The 20391-nt window shown below is 41.1% G+C and overlaps 1 long non-coding RNA gene across 1 annotated transcript in view; it reads left to right on the top strand.

Moving 5' to 3' along the window:
- Window positions 1-20391, top strand: part of LOC141425785 (uncharacterized) — a 24930-nt gene extending 4539 nt beyond the window's left edge. Inside the window, exon 3 of the long non-coding RNA XR_012450879.1 lies at window positions 19358-20391. This is a non-coding gene — a long non-coding RNA (uncharacterized lncRNA). The remainder of the gene's footprint in view (window positions 1-19357) is intronic.

The raw sequence follows: 20391 nt of genomic DNA, 5'->3' as shown, positions 1-20391 counted from the left end.
AAGGAGGAGTCCCCACGATTAAATATCGGGGGCTATGTAAAAAAAGAGGAAGGGACACACATATGCATGTTCCCTAACTATTGTCATGTAATGCCTAGTACCACCCTTGGACTGTGCCAGCACAAAGACAATTGCCAAATGCAGGACCTCAATCTTGGAACAGAACCATGAGCCAAAACAGAACTCTATAAGTTACCCAGCCTCAGGTATTTTGTTACAGTAATACAAAATGGACTAATGAAGTGATCTTATTTATATAAATTATATGTAAGTATATACAGAAGTAGTTTTTATCAAAATGTTAATCATGAGCCAGGCACCAGTGGGTCAAGCCTGTAATCCTAGCTACTCAGGAGGCAGAGATCAGGAGGATCATGGTTCAAAGCCAGCCCAGGCAAAATAATTCATGAGCCCTTATCTCGAAAATAATCATCACGAAAAAGGGCTGGTGAAGTGGCACAAGGTGTAGGCCCTGAGTTCAAACCCCAGTACGGCAAAAAAAAAAAAAAAAGAACAGTATGCACTCCCATGTACTCCCACTCAGCTTCAATTCATGCACAGTCTTACTTCATCTATATTTCCTCCTACTCCCTCCCTGACTAATTTTTTAAGCAAATCTAAGATATGTTACCTATGCATAGTTTAAGATGTACTTCTAAAAAATAAGGATTTTTTTAAGCGTAATGTTATTATCATACCTGAAAATAATCTTGCCAGGCACTGGTAACTCACACCTGTAATCCTTGCTACTTGGGAGGCAGAGATAGAAGGACTGAGGTTCGAGGCCAGCCCAGGCAAATAGTCCCAGAGACTCCATCTCCAAAATAGCCAGAGTAAAATGTACTGGAGGTGTGGCTCAAGTGGTAGAGTGCCTGAATTCAAACCCCAGTCCCACCAAAAAAAATCTTAACAATTCCTTAATAATATCAATTATATCTGGTCAGTGTTCATTCACATTTTCCTGATTATCTTTTGAATTGTCTTATAGTTAATTGAGGTTCATAACATTAAAATTTATTCAAATTTTTTTATTCTCTAGGTTCTTCCCTCTTTTGTTCATTTTAATTTATTTGGGAAAGAAAATGGGTTGTTCTTAACATTCAGAATTTAAGAGTAGGTCTAACCCTAACATTTACACACCTGTGACAATAATACAAATGGAAGCCCAAACACTGTGTATCTGTGTAAAAGTTAATTAAATACTATGTATTACAAGCTAACAGTTAAATATGCTCTATACTCCTACCTTGAAAATATACCCTCTTAACACCCTTGGAAGGCTGGGCTTCAATTTAGAACTCTCAGTACAGTTGGAGTTCCTCACTAGATTGTGGCCTTGCAGAAGAGCTGGCACATGGCCACAGGATGACCTCATCCTCTTCCCAGCCCTGGTTCCATCCAGATTTCAAGGACACCCCAGCCCACACATCCAAGTTCAACCTATAGCCGCTGTAAACAGCCAACCCTGTCTGCCCTTGGAAGGATGAATTTAGGAATGGCCCCTGCAGGTCCTGGAAACAGGGTTGTATTGGCTGGAAAGCTCACGTTCCAGATGTCCAGAACATGCTGTGGAAGAGAAGGCATGAGTCCCACCTGAGCATGTCCCATAAACTCCTCCCCTCTGGAGGGGCACAGCCAGAGGGTAGCCAGAGCAGTGGCTCTTTACCAGGGTTTAAGTACAAAAATAACGTTCCTCACAGTCTATTTTGCTGATCACAACCCCACATGGTCATTAAATAAGTTTTTTGTTCCATTTCTTATAAATTGATACTTAGATCTACAAACTTGATCAGATTCAGGTTCAACATTTTTGTCAACATTTTAAAGGTGAGTGTTGGGTGCACCCATTAGAAGGCATATTTTTTGTTCAGTTAAAATTAAGATAAAATGCAAATATCATAACTGTTAAATCAGTCTTAACAATTGTGTTTGCCCATGTAACTTCCTCCCAAAACAATATATAGAATATTACCATCACTCTAGAAGTTCTTTCATAGTCAGTTCCCTCCGTCCCCAGAACCAACCATTTTCTCACTTCCATCACCACAGATAGTGTTTTAGTCTTTTCACACTGCTAGAACAAAATACCTTAGACTGGATAAATTTTTTTGGGGGGAGGGGGCTGGATATTGAGCCCAGGGACTGCCTCGTGCTCTACCCTTGAACCATGCTCCTAGTTCTTTTGTTTGTGTTTTGGGACAGGGTCTCACTAACTTTGCCCAAGCTGGCCTGAACTATACATCCCCCTGCCTTGGCTTCCCAAGTAGCTGGATTACAGGTGTGTACTACCACACCCAGTGGTAATTTATAAATAACAGACGTTTATTTCTGAGATTTTAAAGACCAGAAAGTCCAGTATTAAGGTGCCAGGATCTGGCAAGGACTTACCTCTTTTTCCAAGTGTGGCATCTTGCTCTTGCATACTCACATGGCAGAAGGGGCAAAAACTGGGTTCTCACATGACAGAAGAGATAAAAGGGCCAGCCAGCCCCTCTGAGGTCTCTTTCCTAAAGGCTTTAATCTCATTCACAGGGGTGGAGTCCTTATGATTTAATCACTACCACAATGGGGATTGAGTTTCAACTTGAATTTTGGAGGGACACAAACAATCCTAACCATAGCAGACAGTTTTGCCTGTTATTATACTTCATGTAAATGGAATCATACATCATGTACTCTTTGGTGTCTAGTTGCCTTAACTAACAAAATACTTTTGAAATTTATCTATGTTGTTTGTCCTTTTTAGTGCTATGTAGTTCCTTTTTTTTTTTTTTGGCAGTACTGGGGTTTGAACTCAGGGTTTGAATGCTTGCTCAGCAGGCACTCTACCACAGGAGCCACTCTGCCAGCCCACTGTGTGGTTCCTTTATATGAATGTACCAAGTATCTGTTCTCTTTTTTTATGAACAACTGTCAACCCACATATTTTTTAAAGGGAGTTTATTTTTTTTGTTTGTTTGGTTGATTGGTTTTGGAGGTTTTTGGTTTTGGTTTTGTTGTTGTTGTTGTTAGGGAAGGGGATTTATTTACCTTGGTAGACACTCCATCCTCTGGGCAACTTGCTTTGCACAGATTTTCTTTCCCTAAAGTACAATTTACTGGACCATATAACCATTTATCACTACCAGCAATGATTGGCAAGGAAGTGTGGCACTGCATCAAATACCATTCCCCCTTCTCCTTTCTTCCATGCGAATAGAAAAAAATTCTTTGTTTAGTTATCTTGGCCAAAAGCTTTATGACAGGCTGAATACCTCCTCAGCCCAAGAGGGCAAATCTAGATTATTCCAAGGCAACCATAATCATTGCCACTTTCCTTGCCTACTCTACCAGTGAGATAGAAAGGGAAATCTGTTAGAGGCCTTCTGGAAGTTTCTGCTTGCTCTCTAGAAAAGAGCACATGATAGGAACCTATGATTCTTGAAGCTATAATTCTTGATACTTGGATCATGAAAGAAGCCCGCCTTAGAGAAAGGTCCCACATGCTGAGGATGGCAAGCAGAAAGACAGAAAAACTGAACACATGCCCGATCTCCAGACTTTTGTTACGTATAATAAATGTTTAAGCAACTTTAATTGGGTTTTCTGTTACTTTCAGCCAAGAGCATCACAACTGATAAAACTAAACACATGACTCCAGAGTAGCTGATCCCTAGGCTGACCAGTAGGGCAGAGAAAAGTACAAGGTGCTACTCAATCACATTTATGCCAAAGCATGGAACTGAAGCCCAATAAATCTGATTAAAGCCACATCCACGCTCCAGAACTAGTCTCTGGGAGGACTAGCCCCAGGATGTCTCCTATTCATAGGATGCCAAGAAAAATTGCCTCCTCTCCTGGTTATAATTATCACCTTTAGTTTCAACTGGCTTTTTTGGAGGGGGTACTGGGGTTTGAACTCAGGGCCTTCACCTTGAGCCACTCCGCCAGCCCTTTTTGTGATAGGTGTTTTCAAGATAGGGTCTCTCAAACTATTTGCCTGGTCTGGCTTTGAACTCTAGTCCTCCTGATCTCTGCCTCCTAAGTAGCTAGGATTACAGGCATGAGCCACTGGTGCCCAACTTCAGCTGGCTTTAGTTACTTTGGGCTTTTTTGTTTTGTTTTGCTTTTTTTTATGTATTTTTACATCTACCACATATGCATTTGGGTCACCTCTCCCCGACACTCTGTTTTTATGTAAGTAAGTGAGCCTGATTAGAACAACTTAGAAAAGTTAGAACCTTGGAAACTATCCCACTTCCTCCAAAAAACAGATAAGGCCCTTGTTGCTTTTAGCCTAAAAGGGTAATATTTGCAGTATACCTCATTTTATACTTCTAGCTACCCATATAATAAACCAAAGAAACTAAAGAAAATTGGTTTGATGGAGAAAATGTAGAATCTGGACTAAAAACTCCATAGAATCTTCTTTTTTTAAATTCCTTTTATTAATTGTATAAAGGGGCTTCTTTGATAGAAATACCTACAGTATATTTTCTATCCTGTACTGTATACACTTTTGAAACACACTTTACATGCCTTTCAGGAAAATACATAGTGATGTGGAAATTTACAGATTTTTGGTTTTGCTGAACCATTTGAATCTTTTTTTTTTTCAGAGATTCCCATCCTTCTTACCTTCAATATGCATCTTCTAAGAACAAGAGGCCTTATCTTACCTACCCACAAAGAAATCATAAAAATTGGGAAAGTTAGCACTTAGACTATGCTATTATTTAAATATATAGTCCATGACTAGGCATGGTGGCTCACACCTATAATCCTAGCAGCTCAGGAGGATGGCATTTCGAGGCCAACCCAGGTAAACAGTTTGAGAGACCCCCATGTCTACCAATAAAAAGCTTGGCATGGTGGCATATACCTGTCATCCCAGCTATGTGGGAGGCAAAAATCAGGGGTCATGGTCCAGGCCAGCCTAAGCAAAAATGTGAGACACTATTCAAAAAATAATGAAAGCGCCTGGCACATGTGGCTCACACCTGTAATCCTAGCTACTCAGGAGGCTGAAATCAGGATTGCAGTTTGAGGCCAACCTGGGCAAAATGGACTGGAGGCATGGCTGAAGCTATAGAGTGCCTCCTTTACAAGTGTGAAGTCCTGAGTTCAAACCCCAGTCCCACCAATAATTAAATAATGAAAGCAAAAAGGGCTCAAGTGGTATAGCATCTGCCTGGCAAGCCCAAGGCAATGAGTTCAATCTCCAGTACTGCCAAATAAAATACACAGCCCATATTCAAATTTCATTAAATTTCCTATTATCCTTTATAGAAACATTTTTTCCTAATCTAGAATCACATATTTTATGTAGGTGTTATATCTTTTCTGTGAGTTTTTTTGGGGGGTGGTACTGGGGTTTGTGTTCTACCACTTGAGCCATGCCCTGAGCCCTTTTATTTTAGTTATTTTTAATAGAATTTTGTGGTTCTGCTCAGATTGTCCTGGACTTCCTATTTATGGTCCTGCATAGCTGGAGCCACAGGCAGACACCAACTTATTGGTTGAAATGGGGGTCTCTTGGACTTGCCTAGACTGGCCTCCAACCTCATTTCTCCCAATCTTCACCTCCTAAATTGCTAGGATTGCAGACGCCTGGCTTCATTCTCTTTTAATCTGGGAAATTTCCTTAGCCTGCCTTTGTCTTTCATGACAATGACATTTTTGAAGCATACAGGCTCATTGTTTTGTTCCCATTGTTTATTCATATGTCGATTAAGATTTTGCACATTTGGCAGAAACACTTTATAAGCAACATTATGTCCATCACATAAGGCACACCTAAAGTCAGTTTGTACTATTTTGAATGAGGCTGTTGACTTGATCATTTTGTTTTTCTTTTTGGCAGTACTAGGATTTGAACTTAGGGCCTCACACTTGCTAGGCAGGCACTCTACCCTTGAGCCAACCTGCCAGCTGTCTTGATCATTTGATTAAAGGTGTTTCTGCTAGATTTTCTGTCTTTTTCTCTTCGCATTTAATGAACAATCTTTGAAGCTGAGTAAATATTCTGTTCCCCATACATTTTCTACAAGAAACTTCAAGCATCAACTAATGATTCTTGCTTAAATATCAGTACAGTAATTTCATAAGTGGTGATTTTCTAATTCTTAATCTTCCTACACTTACTAGTGCGCATTACACTGCAAAGAGCCTTCCTTCTCCTCCTCCCTCTCTGCATTTGCTTCTGTTTGTATTTTAGTGTCAGAATGAATTTATGGATTCTTTCCTATTCAGTGGAGTAATTCCACTAAGCCATTACCTATTAATGTTGCTACTCATTTTGATGCTCAAATTAGCCTAGGTTTGGCCAGAGGAAGCCCATCTGCTGGCTCCTGTATTCTGTGACATGTTCCCATTCTCCCTTTAGCACTTCTTTACTTTCTAACAGAGCAGGTATTCCAGGCCCATGATGTATTTCCCTGCCCTAGCTATGGAAATTGTCAACTTTTCAGGAAGCCTTGGTTCCTTTTAGTGGAGGATGGTTTTTAAAAAAACAAAATTTGGCCAGGTGCCAGTGGATCACACCTGTGATGCTAGTTACTCAGGAGGAAGAGATCAGTAGTATCGTAGTTCGAAGCCAGCCCAGACAAATAGTTCAAGAGACCCTGTCTCGAAAAAACCTACCACAAAAAAAGGCTGGTAGAGTGGCTTAAGGTGTAGCCCTGAGTTCAAACCCCAGTACCACAAAAACATTGGAAATCAGATCTCTCTTACTGTTGCTTGTCCTTTTGGTAAACATAGCTAGGAAAATGTTTTGCTATAAAGAGAAAAGAAAAATAAAACCATGAATTTACATTAGTCTAGCACGATAGGGCTCTTTCTCATCTTACCCATTTCATTTTGGGTTTGTTTATTTTGTTGGGACTAGGGTTAGACTCATGGCTTTGTGCCTACAAAGCAGGCACTCTATGGCTTGAGGCACACCTCTAGTTCATTTTGCTCTTATTATTTTGGAGATGGGGTCTTGCAAACTATTTGCCCAGGCTGGCTTCAAAACATGATCCTCCCAATCTCAGCCTCCCAAGTAGTTAGGATTACAGGTGTGAACCACCAGTGCCTGGCTTACCTATTTCAGATTTACATCTCTTCTCTAACAGTGAGAACTCTGGGTTCCCAACAATATCAACAAAGTTATTTGCTCAATACTTTAGTACACATAAAATTGTTTCAGAATTGCTATACCCTGTACCACTACCAACAGTAAACCTGCTAAGTAGAGTTCAAGATTTCTTTACAGTTCTTTTTATCTTTAGACTGAGGAGGTTTTATATTTATATTCAAGCTATTATGTCCAGATGCTACTTGAATTTTTTTTTTTTTTTGTGGTACTGGGGTTTGAATTCAGGACCTGCGCCTTGAGCCACTCCACCAGCCCTTTTTTGTGATTTTTTTTTTTTTGAGATAGGGTCTCATGAACTATTTGCCCAGGCTGGCTGTGAACCATGATCCTCTTGATCTCTGCCTCCTGAGTAGCTAGGATTACAGGTGTGAGGCAATTTTTTTCAGTTGTACTGGGGTTTGAACTCAGGGCCTTGAGCTTGCTAGGCAGGCACTCCACCACTTGAGCTATGTCCCCAGCCCAAATAACTTTTTTCTTCTTTGTGGTTCTCTGCTTTATGTGCAGTCCAATTTGTCTTTATTTATACTCAGTTTCAAGACTTCTTTGATTTACCCTTATTTTATAAATATTTAAACATGACTCCAAAAGTCAAAACTCCACAAATGCATACCCAGAGACGTGTAACTCTTTCTATGTCCCTTCCAACTTCCCTCTAGTAACTTCTGGTTTGTTCTTCCAATGTGTCTTTTCATAAAAAGTAAGCAAATATACATGTACTATTTCTCCTTATTTTTAATTCAAAAGATGGCATACTGTATATTCTTTTTGACTCTTTGCTTTTTTCATTTTGCAGAAAAGCCTGAAAAAATCACTCTATAAAAAGCTACCTAATACTCTGTTATATATGTAATATAATTTATTCACTCTGTAACCTATATATACAGCTAATACTGCAGTATATTACCCTATGCATGTGCTCTGTATTGTTGGAAATGTTTCTTCTCCCCCCATCTTGCCCCTTTGGTACTTGGGAAAGAATCCAGGCCTCATGCATATTAACTTAAGCATGTGCTCTACCACTGAGCTACACTCCCAGTCCCCTGGAGATGTTTCTTCAGGATAAACTCCTAGGAGTGAGATTATTGGGTCAAAGAATAAATAATATGTATTTTTCTTAGACACTGCTAAATTTCCTCTGTATGGGGAGATTATATCATTTTGCATTCATACCAGCAATAAATCAAAATACCTATTTTTCCATAGCCTAGTCAATGTAGTTCAAAGTATTTTTAAACCACTTTTAATACTCATTTTTTAAAAAACAGATACGTCCACAATCATTATATATGTCTATATATCTAAAATTGATGCTTTACTCAAAAATTTTTAGGTGGAAGTTCCGTGGAAATATAAGCACCTTGCATCCATGAGTTTACATTATTGGATTTGGGACCATGTGGATTTTTTCTTTTTTTTACACTATGCTTTGGAACAACATGGCTGAGAAACTGGAAGAAGGCAAGCACCAAGCCCCCATCACTGGTCAATCTGGCTGCCACCCCTGCACTAGGCTGTAGTGGAAATATTATGCCTTAAGGACAACCACTCCAGTGTATACTCACACACACACCCGTCATTGTCATTTTCTCAGTGATTAGGTATTGTGTTTATCTTCCTGCAAAATGTGTTTTTGTTTTATTCATATATTTTCATCATGTAAGAAAATAATTCTTCACTTTGGAAACTCCAGCACAGAGAAACAAGGAGAAGGTAAACCTTTGAGTGTAGAACTAAATGTAATCAACAGAGAAATGCACGAAGACAGCACTCAGGTCTGGCTTAATGCACACTGCAAATCCCAAGAAATACAACAGGCTACTAAGTGAACAGGGTGTGCATATGACTTTCACCTTCACTCTGGTTCTCTGGTTTTGTCACCCTCAGAACCTCAGGTGGGAAAAGGCCTTTCTGTCAAGGAACAAGACTGTAGAATTTGCCCTGGAGTCACGCCCTCCCCCCAAGGGAGTCAAGCAGCTCATGCATGTCTTCTTTTCCCCCCTCTTTTTTTTAAGTTCTGGGGATTGAACTCAGGGCCTTATACACATAGCTCAGGTTTGACTTGAACTCACCATGTAGCCCAGGCTAGCCTCAAACTCACAATCCTCCTGCTTCCACCTACTGAGTGCTGGGATTACAGGTATTCACCACCATGCCCAGCTTCCCTCACCTCTCAATATCCACCCCTGGTTTGCTATCAAGACAGGATCTCTGAGCCACCGTCCTAAGGAAGGTGAAGGAAACCAACTCATTATATCTAAACCTGCATCTGGCAAGCTTTCCCTGCTTATTCCCCTCCTCTACCTTCTTTCCCTTGCTCTTTCACTTCAACTTCATCTCTTCTGTCTTGGATGGACGCTTCCCCAATCACCCTGCAATGCTTCAACAAGCCCATCTGGGTCCTCTCTTTCCCTTACCTGATGGAGGCCACATGGCATAGGGGAAACTACACAGGGTTTGTATAAAAAGGGTAAGTTTGACTTTTGGCTCTGCATAATGAGGGTGAGACATGGGGTTGTTATACAGTCCTCTAGGTGTCAGTGTTTCCACCTGTTAAATGAGGACAAGCTCTTGCTCTCAGAGTTGCTGTAGGATTAATAATGATGATTTTAGTTTCTGACACATTAGTAGCTCCATAATATAACTGGTAGTGGTGGTGGTGATGGAAGGAGGAAAGAACTTCAGCTTCCTTCTCTAAATACCCATGTAAGGGCTGGGCGTATAGCTCAGTGGTAGAGTAGTTGCCTAGCTTACACCAGGCCCTGGGTTTGCTCCCAGGCTGAGCCCCGAGAATAAACGGTCTTCCCCTTATGTACGCAAGCAGGCTAAAGAAGCAAGAAGCATGGTTTAACCTGTATATAGTTGTATGCATCTCTATTGGCTGCTTCATCCTCAATGCTATGTGACCTTCCTCACGTTCACATTCTCAACTTTCATCTCCATGCTATGATGTTTTCCTCCTCCCTGCTACACTACCACCTGAGCCACTCCACCAGCTCTTTTTCAAGATAGGGTCTCAGGAACTATTTGCCGAGGCTGGCTTCAAACCATGATTCTCCTAATCTCTGCCTCTTGAGTAGCTAGGGTTACAGGCATGAGTCACCAGCACCCAGACTATTAAATAACTTTTATCTCTCCAAAATTTCTTTTGAATACTCCATTGCTTTTTAAACCTACACGGTTTAAAACAGTCACCATTAGCTATGTATGGCTTCTAAACACTTGAAGTATGGCTGGTCAGAACTGAGGTATGCTGTGCGCATAAACTATACACCAATTACCAAAAACTTCGCTTGAAAAACAAAGTGATTGTAGCTCTGTGAAGAATGTCTTTGTGCGGGCACAAGTGGCTCATGCCTGTAAACCTAGCTACGCAGGAGGTAGAGATCCGAAGGATCTCGGTTCCAAGCCAGCCCTGGCAAATAGTTCCACGAGACCCTATCTCGAAAAAACCCTTTACAAAAAACAGGACTGGTGGAGTGGCTTAAGGTGAAGGCCCCGAGTTCAAGCCCCAGTACTGGAAAAAAAAAAAAAAGAATTTTGTTGGGGATTGCATTGAATCTATAAATTGCTTTCTGTAATGTAGCCATTTTCATAATATTAATTCTTTCCATACATAAACATGAAGGTTTTTCCATCTTCTGATGTCTTCAGTTTCTTTCTTCAGTGCTTTATAGTTTTTATTGTAGAGGTCTTTCACCTCCTTGGTTAGATTTATTCCTAGGGCTTTTTTGTTTAGTTTTGAGGCTACTGTGAATGGGATTGTTTTCCATTTTCTTCTCAGTATGTTTGTTATTGGTATATAAAAAAGCTACTTTTTTGTTGTATGTTAATTTTGTACCCTGCTACTTTGCTTAAAGTGTTTATCATATCTGGTGGAGTTATCCGGAGGAGTCTGTAGGATCTTTTAAGTATAAGATCATACCATCTGCAAATACAGATAGTGAAAGGAACCCTTAACCACTATTGGTAGGAATATAAATTAGTGCAGCCACTATGGAAATCATTATGGAGGATCCTTAAAAAACTAAAAAATAGAATTACCATATGACCCAACTATACCAGTCCTTGGTATGTACCCCAAAGAATCAAAATCAGGGGCTAGAGGTATGACTTAAGTGGTAGAGTTCTTGCCTAGCAAGCTCAAGGCACTGGGGTATGGAGTTCAAACCCTAGTATAACACAAAGAAAAATCAAAGTCAGCATATAATAGAGACACCTGCATACTCATGTTTACTGCAGCACAATGCACAACAGCTAAGTTATGGAATCAGCTTAAGTGCCCATCAACTGATGATGAAATGTGGTATATACACACAATGGAGTATTATTCAGCCATAAAGAATGAAATTATGTCATTTGCAAGGAAATGGATGGAACTGGAGATCAACACACTAAGAAAAATAAGCCAGACTCAGTGAGACAAATATTGCATGTTTTCTCTCCTATGTGGAATTTAGCTTTAAAAAGAAACAAACATTTAAGTAGAAAGGGAAGAGAAAAGGGACCAGTGGGAGGGGGAGAAGAGAGGGCGATTCCCACTACCCTTTGAATATGATCAAAGTACATATGTGCACTTTGTGAAAGTGCCATAATGAAACCCATTATGTAGTATAATTAATATACATTAATAAAAAATAATTTTAAAAAAGATCACTATGAGCTTTGGTTAGTAGAGAAAATTGAAAGTTTAGATGTTTAAAAATAAAGGAACTGCTAGGTGCAGGGGGAAAGGTGGAGGAGGAGGGACAGGGTGGAGAAATGACCCAAACAATGTATGCACATGTGAACAAATGAAAAAAACTTAAAAATTAAAAATAAATAAAAAATAAAGGAATTGCTAAATTTTTAAAAAGAATTAACCATATCTCTGATATTTTATATTAATTACATGTTTAAATGACACTATTTTAGATAGATCAGACTAAATGAAACATATTACTAAAATGAATTTAACTTCTTTTTACTTTTTTAAAAAATACTATTTTTTTTCAGAAATATGCAAACAAAAAAATGTACATCCCTAGCACTGCAAAAAAATTTTTAAAAGTTTGCTAACAAGCACGAGACCCTGAGTTCAAACCCTCAGTTCTGCCAAAAAAAAAAGAAAAGAAAAGAAAGAAAAGGAAAAAAAGTCTGTATAATATTAGGTAATATCCAAAAAAGTTTTGTTTGTTTTTTTTTAATTGGTGGTACTGGGGTTTTTAATTGGTGGTACTGGGGTTTTTTTAATTGGTGGTACTCAGGGGTTCTTGCTTCCTAGGCAGATGCTCTACCACTTGAGCCTCACCAACAGCACTTTTACTCTGGTTATTTTAGAGATAGGGTCTCATTATTTTTTGCATAGTTTGGCCTGGACTGCACCTTTCTATTTTAGGCTTCCAACATCTCAGCTGAGATGACAGGCTGGTACCACGATGCCCAGCTTTTTTCCATTGAAATGGGGTCTCACTAAATTTTTGCCTGGGCTGGCCTCAAACTGAAATCCTCCCAATCTCAGCCTCCTAAGTAGTAGATTATGGGGGGGGGGGTCACTGACAAAACAGTTCCTACCAAAAAAATTTATTAAAGTTAATTTACTAAGGAAAAACAGCTATGATATTTTGTTTTTTCTATGCATAGTCTCTGGGAAATAAAAATCAATACCCCTTTTAGTGGTTTTAGTTTTCCATAGTAATTCTCAAATCACGAGATATCAGTGGCTATCTGATAAAGACTGTCACATCAACAATATGGCATCATTCCAAGGAGCCTCTCAGTATTATGGTGCTGAGCCTTTCAGTTCCAGTGTCCAGGAAATTCATTTCATTAAAATTGAATGAGTTCAATGTAACCTAGCTAAGTGTTCTGGGTGCTGTGACAGCCCTTAGTGGGGGATAACTAAGAGGGCTCCTCTTACCCACTTGTCTCCTCTGAATACTACTTTCTGCCTTTTACCACCTACAGAGGTTCATGAGATGTGCTCTGGTAGGCTTATAAAACTTAAATTTGTATTCAAAGTTGTGAATTCTAGATGGAAGACCCACAGCTTTCATCAGGTTCTCATTGAAGGACTAGAGTATAAGGAATTAGTGTCAGCCTTTTGTATTAAGTAGTAGTGGAATTAAGTATCAGTTTTCTTATTGCTGCAGTAACAAAGTACCACAAATTCAGCAACTTAAACAAATTAGTTATCTCACAGTTCTGTAGGTCTCATCAGGCTAAAATCAGGGTGTCAGCCACAGGGCTGCATTCCTCTCTGGAGGCCCTAGAGAATCTGGTTGCTTGCTCTTTCAGGTTGTTGGAAGAACTTACTTCTTTCTTATAGGACTGAGGTCCCCATTTCCTTGCTGGCTCTCTCTTATCAACTCTTCCTAGCTTCTAGAGGTTATCATGTTTCTGAGCTCAGGTCTGCCTTTCTCCATCTTCAAAACCAGGCTTCAAGTCCATCTCATGCTTCGAGTCCCTCCTGCCTCTGTCTCAGTCTCACCTCCTTGACTTTTTCTCTGTCTTTGCTCCCTGCTTTTAAAGGCCCATATGATTACATTAGGCCATCTGGATAATCCAGGGTAATCTCCCTGTTTTGAAAGTTCATAATCTTAATTCCCTCTGCAAAATCTTCTCTACAGTGCAAGTGAGCATATTTGCAGATCCCAGGGGTTAGGGTATGGAAGCTATTCTGCCTGCCACACCCCCCTACCCATGTTTGTGCCTTTCACTCCATTCCAAGGCCAGAGAAAGTGAGGATAATAGGTAGCCTCCTTGCAGGGTAAGGCAATGTTTGTCCTCAACAGCTTTCTCTTCTTTTGGTTGCTAATCACTGAAGTACTCCAGTAGCACCCTCTATGCCAGTTAATGTTAATCTTGATTGTCAACTTGAGTGGATTGAGAAGAGCCTAGCAGATTAGTAAAGCACACTTCTGAGTGTGTCTGTGAGGGCATTGCCAGAGAGGATTAACTAAGGGGAGAGGCCCACCCTGACTGTGGGCAGCCTCTGATGGAATAAAAGTGGGAAAAGGAGAAAGCCCACTAACAAACACTCTCTCTCCCTCTCCTCTTCCTCTCTCCTCTCCCTCTCTCCTCCCTCTTTCTCTTCTTTCCCTCTCTTTTCCTTTTTCTCCCTCTTTTCTCCCTCTCTCTCCCTCCTGGCCAGCTCGAGATGACCTGCTCTGCCACATCCTCCTGGCCATGATAGACTGAACCCTTTGACACTGTGAGCCAAAGTAAGTCCTTCCTCCCTTTCAGTTGTTTCTCGCAGGTACTCTATTACAGCGATGAAAACACTCCTGCTCCTCAGGCCAGGCTGACCCCTCTCTCTCTACCACACCTCGTCTTTTAAAATAACAGTACACTTTCTCTGTCACTGTCTAGGAGGGATGTACAAAATAATTCACTCACGGGGACTATCTTCAGGCCCACCCTGGGGTCTTCCCCTATGGTAGTCTGCAGATGGATCTTGTCCCTTTCTGTGGGCACCCACACTCTGCCTCAAAAGACTGCTTCATGCTCCCTACTTCCTAACATTGCTTCTGCTTTGACCTCTCTAGCCTGGAAAACTTTCACCATTTAAGCTAATTCCTAAGTATTTCTCTGTAAGCAATTATTTTCTAATATTCCCTGGCACCACGTGTTCTTACACATGTGGTTAGGCACTTGAGAGAAAACAAGAAGTAAGACAAGATCTTTATATCTTCACAGGCTTAAGGAAAATAAAATGAATTCAAAAATTACTGCACAAGATTAGATTATATGGTAAGTGAAGAAAAAAGTTCAGAAAAGTAAAAAAAAAGTTGGGTTGTAAGAAACGGAAGGTTGAATGAAGGACTATTAGATCATGACTTCACAGGATGAAAAGGATTTCAGTGTCTATAATCTAGAGGAAGGGAAATATGCTCCAGGGTGTAGAGGGTCTAACTTGGTGGAAAGGAGTAGAGAAGTTCTGAGACATAAAGCTGGAAAGACAAGTTGATTTTAGGGGTTCTGAATTCCAGTATAAAGAGTTATTACATAGGCAGTGGGGAGCCCCGGGAAAAGGAAGTGAAGAAACAGAGAAGAAACAATTAATTGTGAGGGGGAAGCAGAGGTAAGGGGGACTGGAAGGGAGAGGCTGGAGTTGGGGAGCCCACTTCAGCTGCAGCCTTGGAAGTGGTGCTCTGGGAAGAAAAACCTTTTTCTAAATATGGAGACAAGCAACTGGATAAATAAGCAAATGCATTGTGCAGAAAACACAGGAGTCATTTTTAAAACATTTCTATCCTAGCTTCTTTTCTGTTCCCGACTCCCCCCACCCAAGCCTTTGCTCCCCACAGTTTGTTCTCAGCCCTCTACCCCATACACTGGGGTCTTTTCACTCAATCTTAGGATCCTAAGCCCAGACCCACATATTCAGATGCCTGCCTGACATGCACCAGAGTACCCACAGGCTCCACCATGCTCCTATTGTCCTCTCTCCCCACGCCAGAACCCTGGGTGGCAGCCAGCCCAGCTTCCTCACTCTCTCCTTGCCTCTACCAGTTCTGAATTCTCAATAGTTCTCAGCTCCTTCTTTCCTCAGTGTTCCCATTTCACTGCTTCAGGACTCTATCACCGTTCAAGTATCTTTAAATAAAAAAACAGTAGCCTGCTATAATATAATTAGTTCTCTGCCTCCTCCTTACTGGTACTAACATTATTTTAAAAATATAAACCTGATCCTGTAACTGCTGCTTCTCCTTATCAATGGCCCTGCACCTCCATGTACCCCACCTCTTCCAGCACAATAGTCAAGTTCCTTAGTATTCTCATCTGGCTCCACATAACCTCTCCAGCCGCCTCTCAAACCATCACTGTTCATCACTCACAGAGCATCTGCTCTGCACCTCACACCGTATGCCTCTGCCATGGATGCAAGGTAGCCTGTATGTGCTTTCCAGCTGCATGGGCCTCCCTCTCTTATTTGCCCTCTTACCCTCCTCCCTGGAAAACTCCCTATTCTTTGAGATGGAACAGTTGCTATCTTGACCCCTTGATGGTGACCAGTCTGCATTTCTGTCCTCATTTTCATTGTCACTGCACCTACACAGCATTTGCTTGTCTGTCTTTTCCCTTTTTTTTTTTTTTTTTTTTTGCTTTAGTTATTTAGTTATTTTTGCCTGGGCCAGCCTGGTTCACAGTCCTCCTACTTACACCCCCTCCTTAGCTGGTATTACAGTATGTACCACCACACCCAGCTTTTTGTTGCTGGGAGATAGTGTCTCTATTACTTTTGCCTGGGCTGGTCTGGAACCAAGATCCTCCCAATCTTCACCTCCTGAATAGCTGGGGATACAGGAGTGAGTCATTGCTTCAGGTCTCCCTTATACTTTAATTGCTTGAGGACCCCTGTTCATACATATCTAATTCATCCTCAGGTCCCTAACAACATGTAATATACTGTAAAAAGTCAATAAAATTTTCTTGACTAATTTCTAAGATGTTTTCCATCTCCAAAATTCTGTGATTCAGGACCAACACAAAATTTTGGCAGGACTGGGGGTTTTAACTCAGGGCCTTACCCTAGTGCTCTACCACTTGAGTCACGTCCCCAACCCTTTTTGCTTTAGTTATTTTTCATATAGGGTCTCTGCTTTTTCCCAGGCTTTTCTCCCCTCTGCTTTTTATTCGGACCATGATCCTCCTACCTCCAACTCCCAAGTAGCTGGGATCATAGCTATGAGCCACCGTACCAGGCCATGTTGGTTTTTTTTTTCTTTTTTATTTCTGGGGATTTAACCCAGGGCCTCAGGCACTCTTAACACTTGAGCTATACCCCATCCCTGATAAATTTTTTAATTGGAAATATTCATATAACCTGTCCCACTCTACCCAAAATTCCAAATTTGAATTTTCATATTTGGGGTTTTCTTAAATATCCTGTGACCAGCAGGTGGCACTTGCAGATATCATGCCTGCTTTGGCATTGTTCTAGCTTACCTCTGAGCCCCATCTGCTTTATGGGAGTTAAGTAAATACTGCTAATTCTCTTCCTTCCTGATCTGTCTTTATTTCTGTAATCCTAAAGACAGGGAAAAGGATTCCCAGAGTGTCATACCATCTCTTGCCACGAGAGGGAAACAAGGAAGCCTGGTTTGTGTTAAAGCCCTTCCAGCCACCAGATGGACCCAAATACCAATTTAATGAACGCAAGGATTCCATTAGATCTACTAGATCTTCAGCATCAGTGTTACTTTATTCCCTATCGAATACCTGTCAGTCGTCTACAGTGGTGTTACGTTGCTTAGGAAGAGGAAAATCGGGAAGAAAAAGGGGAAAGCAACACTAAAAACTTTTTTTAATTGGTTAGAGAAAGAGGTCCTTTTAAAGCCCAAGTATAAAAACCAAAAATTTGAACCTAAGAATTTATATGACACTCTGGAATTGTTGTTAACTTTTAAGATCTGTTAACAGTGTTTTGGCTTGAAAAATAAAAAGCATACATATCCAAATAAGAACCCTCTAGACAGCCCATGGGGTCATAGTGAATCCCAGCCACGATCATGAAACTGTGTTCCCAAAAGCCTGGCTTCCATGTCTCAATCAAGCAAAATGAGACGCATTTGTGAGCTGAAGAAACTTCTCTAAGAGACAGTTTTGCTGGCTGAGAAAGTTTAGGCCTGTGCTGTTACCAGGCCTTCAGGGCTGGCAGGTGGAAGGAGGCGGGGCCAGATGTAGAAAGCAGTCTCCACACCTGTTCAAAGGGAGTTGCTGTGCTTAGAAGGGCTACAAACTCAGAACGGAGATTTTTTTGTGCTGGTTCTGGACCAACCTCTGAGATTTTATTCTGCTTAGATGCTTTAGTTCCTCCCATTACAGGTGGTTGATGATCAATTACTCAAGAAAGAAATTTCCATCCAAAACAATGACTCACACTCAGAGTGTATGAAAAGACTGCACTAGGGGTACCCGGTGTTTTCATGCATAACTAAAGAAAGCAGTTTCAGAGCCTCATGGTTATTTTGTGTAACCCTCAGAAGAAATAATTCGAAGAGGATATGATGGTGCACAGTTGTCATCCCAGCACTCGGGAGGCTGAGGCAGAGGATCCTGAGTTCAAGACCAGCCTGGGTTACATAATTATAGTGAATTCCAGGCCAGCCTGAGATACACAGCAAACCTATCTCAAAAAAAAAAAAACAAAAAACCCTCCATGTGCTGCTTTTCTTCACATACTGATAGTGCTTCTCCTGCACTAAAAGCTGTTTATATGGAGGCTGATCATAGGAAGTATTTTTAACCAAAAAGTAAATGTTAGTAGTAAATCATCCACAAAACATATATGACCTTCCTTGACTGCCCCCTCTAAAATCAATTCCCATGTTATTCCCTGAGCTAAGCCACCAGCACTCAGTGATACTGCATCTTAAAGGAAGCTAACAGAAAGGGAGAGAGGCCAGGGAACCCATGATGGCAAGGCCATGGAAGGCCTATGTGCACCCTGGAACAGGCCATCTGGGCCAGTAGGGCCTCTGCTTAACCTTGGCCACATTGTTTCTTCTCTTAGAGCCTTATTGTTCTCATCTGTAGAATGGGAGTAACACCTGCATCTCACATGCTGCCATAGTGCTTGGTAGGTACATGGAGGTAGAGCTTGATACAGGTGTCCTCTCCCTCCACACCCCTTCCATCCTTACCCTATGTTCCCTTAGTGGCGGGCACTGGAACACAGTTCATATCTTCTTAAATTGTGTCTGCGCTATTGTTGCTTTTCTTCTTAACCCCTCCTCCTTTTCATCTCCTCCTCCTTCTCCCTCTAGGAGAAGCACACAGTCTTGTTTGCATGACTAATTATTTGAACTGGAAATGCCCTCCGTTATAAAGGAAGGAAATAATAAATTTGTTTCCCAAGGGCCATTTAACTGAAGATGGCTATTACCTCATTTGATCCAGCCCTGTAAGGTTCTGAGGGCAGGTATCATCAGGCCTTTTTTTCCACAGCTGAAAAAAAGGAAGAATGGTTGCAGAAAGTTTTATCAATCTGTTTGAGAACCCCACATCTATCAGTCCTCTCCAGCTCAAAGGTTTCCAAACTTCTGTTTGTACCCCTTTATTTTTGAAAATAAATTTTGCTCAGTAGTCAAATACAACAGATACAGTTCTGTAATCAGTGGAGTGAGAAGCTTCTTGGTTGAAACTGCATGGCTCTGCTCCCATCCTGACCAGATAGAGAAATGGGCTTTGCTTTTGGCTTTACTCACACCCAGCACCTCTGTCTCTACACTCAGCTTTGTTTTCTTCCTTTTTTTTCAGCCACAAACTTCTTGACCCTGCTGTGAAGATTGGGCCCCAGCCCAAGAAGGCTTCACCAACCCCTGGGCGTGCCCACTGCAGGAGCCAAGTGTTGGCTCTGGGCCACGGTGCCAGTAGCTCAGCTTTCCCAGATTTCAGCCCTGAGGGGAGCAAACCAGCTGAGCAGGGCTGGCAGTGCCAGGCAGAAAGCCAAGCATGCTGTCTCTGGTCAGGCAGAATGAACAGCAGGCCTAATGTCACCAGGACCCAGTAACCATCCTGGCTGGCCCATGTTAGCCCACTCTGTGGATGGGCTTTGGGTCCTAATTTCCCATTTGAATGAGTTTCCTAAAAATAAACTTTTTAGGTGAAAAAGTTTGTCTGGGCTGAAGATGTAGCTCAATGACAGAGAGCTTGCTTAGCATGCTTGAGACCCTAGGTTTGATTCCCAGCACTGAGGAAAAAAAAAGGAAAAGTTATAGCTTCTTGAACAATGATTTGGAATGAAGCCAGTGTTGGTAAAATGCTCCACAGAGTTGAGTTATCAACTCTGTACTATATCAACTATGTACTATATCATACGTAAGATAAATTCTTAGCAGGTAGAATTAGGTAAATGTATATGTACATCTCTCTCTCTCTCTCTCTCTCTCTCTCCTTCCTTTCTTCTTTCCTCCCTTCCTTCTTTCTTTTTTCCTTTCATGCACAGGATTAAACTCAGGGCCTTATGCATGCTAAGCATGCACTCTATCACAGAGCTCTACCCCCCATCCCCAAGATATATATATTTGTTTGTTTGTTTGTTTATGTATTAATGAATTACTGTCTCACTCTGCTGTCCACGCTGGCCCTGAACTCCTAAGCTAACATAATCCTCCGAACTCAGCCTCTTCAGTAGCTGGGACAACAGTTGAGTACCACTGTGCCAAACTTACATGTACATTAAAAAAAAAAAAGCTATTTTCAACTAATTAAGATGTATGAAAAGACTAAAGAATAAAAACAGCTTGAAAAACCACATGGTCAACACAACCACATGGTCCTCTGACAACCCT

This window comes from Castor canadensis, chromosome 8, assembly GCF_047511655.1.
Source record: "Castor canadensis chromosome 8, mCasCan1.hap1v2, whole genome shotgun sequence".
Classification (NCBI taxonomy): Eukaryota; Metazoa; Chordata; class Mammalia; order Rodentia; family Castoridae; genus Castor; species Castor canadensis.
The sequence above is the reverse complement of the archived record's forward strand: the minus strand, read 5'-3'. Positions and strand labels throughout refer to the sequence as shown.